This window comes from Physeter macrocephalus, chromosome 4 (assembly GCF_002837175.3).
Source record: "Physeter macrocephalus isolate SW-GA chromosome 4, ASM283717v5, whole genome shotgun sequence".
In the NCBI taxonomy this organism is placed as follows: Eukaryota; Metazoa; Chordata; class Mammalia; order Artiodactyla; family Physeteridae; genus Physeter; species Physeter macrocephalus.
In genome coordinates, this window is record NC_041217.1 from 102374248 (window position 1) to 102381882 (window position 7635).

Consider the following 7635-nt stretch of genomic DNA (forward strand, 5'->3'; position numbering starts at 1 on the left):
CAGTCCTGTTTAGGAGCACAGGACATAATAAAAGCTAAATTAATTTTACCATAAAGTAACACCTTCCTAATTTAGTTTCCTAATTTCCTTTTTGGTAGAGGTGGGGACAGAGTAGTAATTAACATTAGCTAAAGTTTGTACTTTACTGTTATTAGACAATTTTCACATGAAATAACACATCTATTGTTGGCAACTCTTATCCTTATTTGTCTGATGAAGAAACTGAAGCTTACAGAGGTCAAAGGCCAAACAATTAGCAGGTGGTAGAGTCAGGATTTTTCTACTTAAGAGTCTGTTTAAAATCTATTTAGAATTTTTTGTGTGTTGGTGCTTTGTGGCTTTGGATAATAGCAATTACCATTTGTTGAATGCTTATTCTGTGCCTTGCATATATTATTTCATTTAATTCAAGACTTACATAGATACTTTTATTATCTCCAGTTTATAGAGGAAAAGATTGGAGCTCAGTGAGGTTAAACACACTTTTGGCAAGCACACTTGAAATTTTAGGTCACAATCTAGTCACATGCATTAATTTGGAGGTTACTAGTTCCCAGATAATTGGATAGATTAGAATTGCTACTATAGTTGCACTAAGTTTTGTCTTGTGGTAAAGCAGATATTTCAGACAGTCAAGAAAAGAATAGACTTCTCCTCTGGTCGGTGAGGTGGAAATTAGCACTCTATTGATGTCCCATTTTGGTGGCACAATTTCAAAAGCTGTTGTTGGGTTGATAATGTGATGTCTGATATCACACGTAGAAATGATGTCCAACCTTTAGAGCCCGAGAGCAGGTTCTTTACCACAACTGTGGCAGATATTGTCCCTACCTGTGCCCAAATGCCAAGAGATGGCAATAGAGTTGTGTTCGTCTTAACAAACAATGTTCTTTCCTAAGATAATGTGTCTTGCAAACAACAGAATGCCGTGGAGTTGAAGTGGTGAGGTTGAAGCCATTTTTATAAACTCGGTATAAGGAGAGGCCACAGTTTTTGCACTTGAGTGCCTTTTGGATTTGTGCTGTGGAAAGCATTGAGCCAAGTGAGATAGGCTTTCACTATTTCATTGTGAGCCTTCAGTTTTCAAAGCAAAAAAAATCTGAATATTAGCTGGAGGTCACAATGGAGTGTTGTTTCTCCTTTTTCTAGAATAGTTCTGCCAAGAGAATTTTCTGAGGGATGGAAATGGTCTATGTGTGCTGCCCTAGTAACAAGCAGCCACATGTGGCTATTATTAAGCACTTGAAAGGTGTGAGCGCTACTGAGAAACTGAAATTTTAATATAAGTTTAAATGTAAATAGTCACATGTGGCCAGTGGCTGATGTATTGGACAGTGCAATCCTAGAATGTAACTGAGATGCCCTGGTTCTCTCTGGAAGCTCCAGATGCCAGCTGCTCAAAGGGACAGTGGGCAGTGAGTTTGACTCCTCTGGTGAGCTCCTTTTCTGTACTCTGGGTAGTTTTTGCCTCTCAGGGGAATGCCTCCCTTGCCTTTCCTTTCTGTGAGCAATGAGGCTCACATGGCTGACTTACAAAACACTTCTGGCAGTTGAGAGCACTGTGTTCTGATACTTAACCCTTGCCTGGTTTAGAGGGTATTAGAGCCCAGACCCTCCTTCTGTTCCCCTCCTGGACAGTGAAACAAATCAATGATAAGGGTGTGTGGTATTAGAACATAGGGAATCTTGAATTGCTAACTGAATTTGCCTCATACTCAACTGTCTCTGAGGAGGGTGCCCCTGCCCACTGCCCCCCTACTTCCTCTATCTTCTACTCTAGTTTCAGAGTGTGAACAGCCGAGGGCAGAAAGCTGGAGCAGAGGCGGTGTTGGTGTGGAATTCACACAGTGGGATTTCACTTCCGCAAGTGCTCAAGCACTTGGGAGAGGTTAGAATTAGCTATTTCTCTAGTTAGAATTAGCTTTAATGTTAATTTTATTATTTATTTATACAAATTTTATTTATTAAAAATAAAAAAATTAATTTTAATTTTTCAGTAAAGAATTAAGGTGTAAACTCATCAAATAAATTGGAAAGTCAGAGCTAACGGTGGAAGCTTCTCTCCTCAGGCCCATGACCTCATTAGAGATAGTACATCTCAGGCACTTAGCACAATGGTACTGATTTTTTGGATTATTTAGAATATTTTATTTTTATTATTATTTTTTTTTGCGGTACGCGGGCCTCTCACTGTTGTGGCCTCTCCTGTTGCGGAGCACAGGCTCCGGACGCGCAGGCTCAGCGGCCATGGCTCACGGGCCCAGCCGCTCCGCGGCATGTGGGATCCTCCCGGACAGGGGCACGAACCCGTGTCCCCTGCATCAGCAGGCGGACTCTCAACAACTGTGCCACCAGAGAAGCCCCAAGCTTGTTCTTTATCATTCATTCAAATTGAACAGCTACTATGCAAAGTGCTGGGGCAACTGAATAGTCTAAGACAAAATATGATTTCAATCATTGCAAAGCTCTTGATCTAGTGGGTAAGTAATATAAACCACTTCTGACATTAGACGGACTGGTTTCAAAGCCCTGCCCCACCATTTTCCATTTGTACAAATAGGGGCAAGTTACATGGTATTTACTAAGTGTCAGTTTTCTCATATGCAAGGGTGTTATAATGATATCTGCCTCATGAGGATAGTATGATGCTTAAAAGAAATAATGTACGTATAGCCCTTAGCCAATACTCACACACAGACAGTGCTCAACCGTGTGTTAGCTTGTTTTAAAATGAAGTATAATTGACTCAGGATATTATATTAGTTTCAGGTGTACAGAATAGCAATTTGATATTTTTATACATTATGAAATGATCACCACGATAAGTCTAGTTACAGTCTGTCACCAGAGTTATCACAACATTATTGACTATATTCTCTACATTACATTCCCATAACTTATCTATTTTATAACTGGACATTTGTACCTCTTAATCCCCTTAACCTATTTTACCCAATCCTCCACCCCCTTGGTGACCACCAGTTTGTTCTCTGTATCTTTGAGTCTGTTTCTATTTTGTTATTTGTTTGTTTTGTTTTTCAGAGTCCACATGTAAGAGAAAACATATGATATTTTTTTTCTCTGCCTGACTTATTTTACTTAGCATACATACCCTCTAGGTACTTCCATGTTGTTGCAAATGGCAAGATTTCATTATTTTTTATGGCTAACATTCCATTGTGTATATATACACCATATCTTTATCCATTCATCTTCTGATGAACTCTTAGGTTGCTTCCATATCTTGGCTATTATAAATAATCCTGCAGTGAACTTTGGGGTACACATATCTTTTTTACCTTTTTTTTTTTTTGGCCTTGCCGCAAGGCTTGCAGGATCTTAGTTCCCCGACCAGGGATCGAACCCGTGCCCCCTGCAGTGGAAGCACGGAGTCCTCACCACTGGACTGCCAGGGAATTCCCTACACATATCTTTTAAAATTAGTGTTTTCATTTTCTTCAGATAAATACCCAGAAGTGAAATTGCTAGATTGTATGTAGTTCTATTTTCAATTTTTTGAGGAATCTCCATACGATTTTCCATAGTGGCTGCACCAATTTACATTCCCACCAATAGTGTGCTGATTTGAGTACTTGGACTCTCTAATCAATAGAAATTGATAAGAGGCCAGACAAGAAATTCAGGCAAGTTACTGGGGCTCCTGGTACAGCATGAGGGAGCAAAAACAAGTAACAGGTGCTCTTACTCACTCCTAGGGGTCAGGGGGCAAGCTGGTTCCCTTGGGCAGGAGGCATAGCTTAGGTGGTCTGTCCACCCCCTTGGTGGTGCTATGTGCAGGGGTCCCGCATAGTACCCTGCTTTTGCTCCTGGCATCTCAGAAACAGCAGTTTGTTTGTGGCCTTTTTGTATCTTATTGTTGATAACTGCCCCAACTGCACATGTGCACAGTTATTTTTAGTCCCTTATAGTTTCTTTGTATTCTGTTGCTCAAGGAAACATTTGTGCAGATGCAAGCACTTTAGTAAAGGGTCCCAGGTCCCAGCCTAGCTCAAGTGCGGGAGGGTTTTATGACCCAGAAATTTCTCTCATACACCTTCCCAGTCAATTTCCTGCCAGAGGCAACCAGTTACAATTTTTTTCGTAGAATTTCAAATAAATAGAATCATAGAGTATGCACTCTTCTGTGTCATTTATTTATTTTCAAATAGGTAATATATTCACATGGCTTTAAATTAAGAAGGTATACAAAAGGGCAGGCAGTCAAGTCTTCCCAGCCCTGACTCCCAACCATTCAATCTTCCTCCCTTGAAGCAAAAATTATTATGTGGGCCCATCCCATAGCTATCATTATTAATTCAGGGCTTTACACAGGTACTTTGAGAACTCAGTTTTAAAGGTTACCCAAAGGATCTTCTGACAGCCCAGCTAAAACGATATAAAATCAGTTTAAAAATAACTGGAGTTCTTTTTACACTCTGATTCCGAATGTCAGATTGTGACATTTTACCTATCTATGACTCAGGTAACCTTCAAGCCATATCTAGTTCAAGTTCTGGCATTCTATGATTCTCATTTATTGATGAAACAAAACAAATATTGAACAAATATGGAAATACAACCATGAACCAAAGAAAACCAAGCTCCTGGCCTATTGATGTAATTAGTCCAGTGGGGGGGGGAACAAAAATTCACCAAAATAATCATATAATTACAGTTTCAGTGTCATGTGATAGGAATGGACCAAGATAGGGAAGTGTGAAGGTGCTTCTCAGAGGTAGAGACTAAAGGTGTGGTCAGAAGGATGAGGATTGGAAGAGCCTTCCAGGCACAAAGCAAAGCATATGCAGGTCTGTGGAGGGAGAAAACTGAGGAATTGGAAGAGGCCAGTCTGGCTGGAACAGAGATAGGATGGAATGTGGTCTGAGCAGTGAGAAGAGGTGGAGAGGTGGGCAAGCCATCAGACCATGCAGGTTAGTTAAGAGGTTTTGTCTAAGGAAGTGGGAGGCCATTGAAGTGGTACATGCTGGGAAGATAAAAGATCACACAGCCATTTGTGTGGAGAAGAGATTAGAGAGGGGCTAGAGGGCATGAGGATAAACCAATTAGAGACTAAATTTGTAGGCCTCCCAGGCCTCTGGCCCTCCCAGACAAAGGGAGTTTGGACTAGGGTGGTGATGGAGGAGATGGTAGAGGACAGATTCAAGGAAATTTTGGGTCGTAAAATCTATAGAATTTGCTGATAGATGGAATATAGGAAGGAAAGGTAAATTAACAAAATGTCTCTTAGCTTTCTTATACAAGATGGATTCAGTTGCAATGAAACTGTTAGTTGAAATTACTTTAAATAATGGCATAATCTGAAGTTATGCAAAATTTTGCCTCAGATGTAATTTCAAGTTTTTAGTTGGGTGGAGAGCATGGCTCTACTTCCTATTTTCTGGTATTTCTTAATCTTGTTTTTTAAAAGAATGGAGAATGTTTCTTTTTCTGAAATGCTTATTACAGTGGAACCCCTTCTGGAGATTATAAATTTAAATTAGGTAATAACCAGGGCTATCTAATTTCTAGGCAATATTTTTGTGCTAATTACTATCATTTTGTCACTTCTAAATGTATAATGAAAGTAACTTACATTGCCTTTGGTATTATTATTGTTATTTTTTGCCTGTTTTTCCTGGGATTAGACCGGAATTAGTAGGTTGTTTCTGTTCTTAAATACTCTCTTTCTAAGAATTTCTTCGTTGATATTGGATGACTGCCCGGCTGGACCTCACATATTTGTGCCCATGTCCCTGCCGCACTCCGCATAAATCCAATGTGTCGAGACGACTGATGGTAGAGTGATTTGCAATCACAAGTGCCATTTACACGTTAATTATTGTTTTTGAGAGTGACCAGGTCACCTCTCGGGGAAGCCCGGGCGGCCTTTCGAAGCTTGCGCGTCTGCATCCCTTGGCCGCGACCTGGAGACATGCGCATAAGCAATGCAGCAATGCGAGGCCCGCAGCCTTAAGCGCGGGGTCGCTTCGGGGCGGGGGGAGTGTCTGGTGCAGCTCTTACAGGCAAGGGGCGGTTCCAGAGACTGGGGAAGTCAGCAATTTGTGGGTCCGACCGCTGGAGCTTTGAAAGAGAGGCGGAGGAACAAGCGGGAGTTCCCCGCCCCCGTTCCTCACGGTCCAATCCCTTCGGCTTCTCCTTTTCTCAGCCGGCCCGCCTGTCCCCTAACCTGCTCGAATCTATTATGCGGTAGAGCGGCCCGGTCTCTTTAAGGCCCTGCCGCGCCTGCGCCTTGAGCCTTCCTGACGCGGCCGGGCCGGACCCGGGAGGAGCCGGCGGCGGGCACAGTAGAGGTTGAGTGGTAGTTGAAACCGCGGCGGCGCGGGTGGAGTGGGTCAGCGTCTGAGGCGGCCCCGAGCTCCTGAGTGAGCGCGGCGCTCAAGAGGGGGCGCGGACGGCGGCCGGCGGAGCCGGGAGAGAGGCCGAGGCGCTGAGACGCGGCGGCGCGGCTGCCGGCTGGATGGGAAGTTAATGTTTACGGCGGAGTCCACCCAACGTTTCCAAGGTGAGGGGCGCCGCGCCAGGACGGGCGGGCCGCGAGCCCGGGTTCCGCGGGGCGCACAGCCGGGCCGAGGCGCGGCAAGTGGGGGCCGCCAACCAAACTTGCGGCGCGAGCGGGGCGGGTGCGCCCGGCCCCCCGGGGCCTAAGTTCCCTGTGGTCGCCGCGACCCTCCTGCCGTGGGCGCTGGGAAGGAAACTCGCCAGCGGGACTTCCAGTGGAGTCCCGGGGAGGTGGAGGGACTAGGCAGCTTTGGGAGTGCTTTCTCGTAAATCCTGTGGGGAATACTGACTCTTCACCCCCGCCCTCGAGGCCAGGAGTCTGTTACTTCTGGGTGACCTGATGGGGCGAGACCGTCTGCGCCTCTTGCAAAGTTGGCGTCTTTATTTGGCCTCTGGGATTCTGCGCAAGGCCGTGTCTCCAGGCAGGTGATGGGCGAGCCAGGTGTGCTAGATGACGCCCAAGGATGCACTTGGGGAGTGTTTGTAGCCATCACTGAATCACCTTATGACTAGCGGGGCAAGCCTCAAATTAACCACAGAATTTCCGGTAGGTTGGATTGTGGTGTTGGTGTTTGCTTTAGAGTTGCTGTGATTTCTTTGTGGCTTTATGTCTGTGTTTTGGGCTTCACAGATCAACTCAGCTGGCATTCTTTCACCGAAGAGTTAACCAAAACTTTTGGAATGGTTTCTTCACTTTCCTCCTATCTGTTGTTGTTAGAGGTGATTTCAAAAAGTAGCATTTTCTTGCAAAGATTTCTTTGGGTTACAGTGTAGAATAACAGACTCCTAGAATAACAGACTCCTTTTATTGCTGAAAGAAATCCGGTGCTTCGTGAAGAGCAAGAAAAGTTATCTGTTCATAGTTTTTACCTTTGTTCTGGGTTGAAATGTGTTAGAAGGTTTGTTTTGTTTTTTAAAAATTTTATTAATAAACTTTCGGCTGTTTACCAGAAGCTCCTTTTCTATTCTAAAATGCTAGTGTTAATGTCTCTGAGAAATTTGTGTCAAAGAAATCTTAGAGGGCTTCCCTGGTGGCGCAGTGGTTGAGAGTCCGCCTGCCGATGCAGGGGACGCGGGTTCGTGCCCCGGTCCGGGAAGATCCCACATGCCGCGGAG

The 7635-nt window shown here is 44.2% G+C and overlaps 1 protein-coding gene and 1 pseudogene across 8 annotated transcripts in view; one reads left to right on the forward strand and one right to left on the reverse strand.

The window, feature by feature from the left end:
- Window positions 1–6200: 6200 nt before the first annotated feature.
- EVI5 (ecotropic viral integration site 5) overlaps window positions 6201–7635 on the forward strand; it is a 224315-nt gene continuing 222880 nt past the window's right edge. For 6 of the 8 annotated variants that reach the window (XR_008617203.1, XM_055084461.1, XM_024119717.2 and 3 more), the window contains exon 1: window positions 6260–6523. The gene's annotated coding sequence lies outside the window, so the exon portion shown is untranslated. Of the gene's footprint in view, window positions 6524–7635 lie in introns of all 8 variants that reach the window. The other 2 variants (XM_024119714.1, XM_024119715.2) reach the window with 2 other exon arrangements.
- Window positions 6227–7635, reverse strand: part of LOC102987976 (aurora kinase A-interacting protein-like) — an 8883-nt pseudogene continuing 7474 nt past the window's right edge.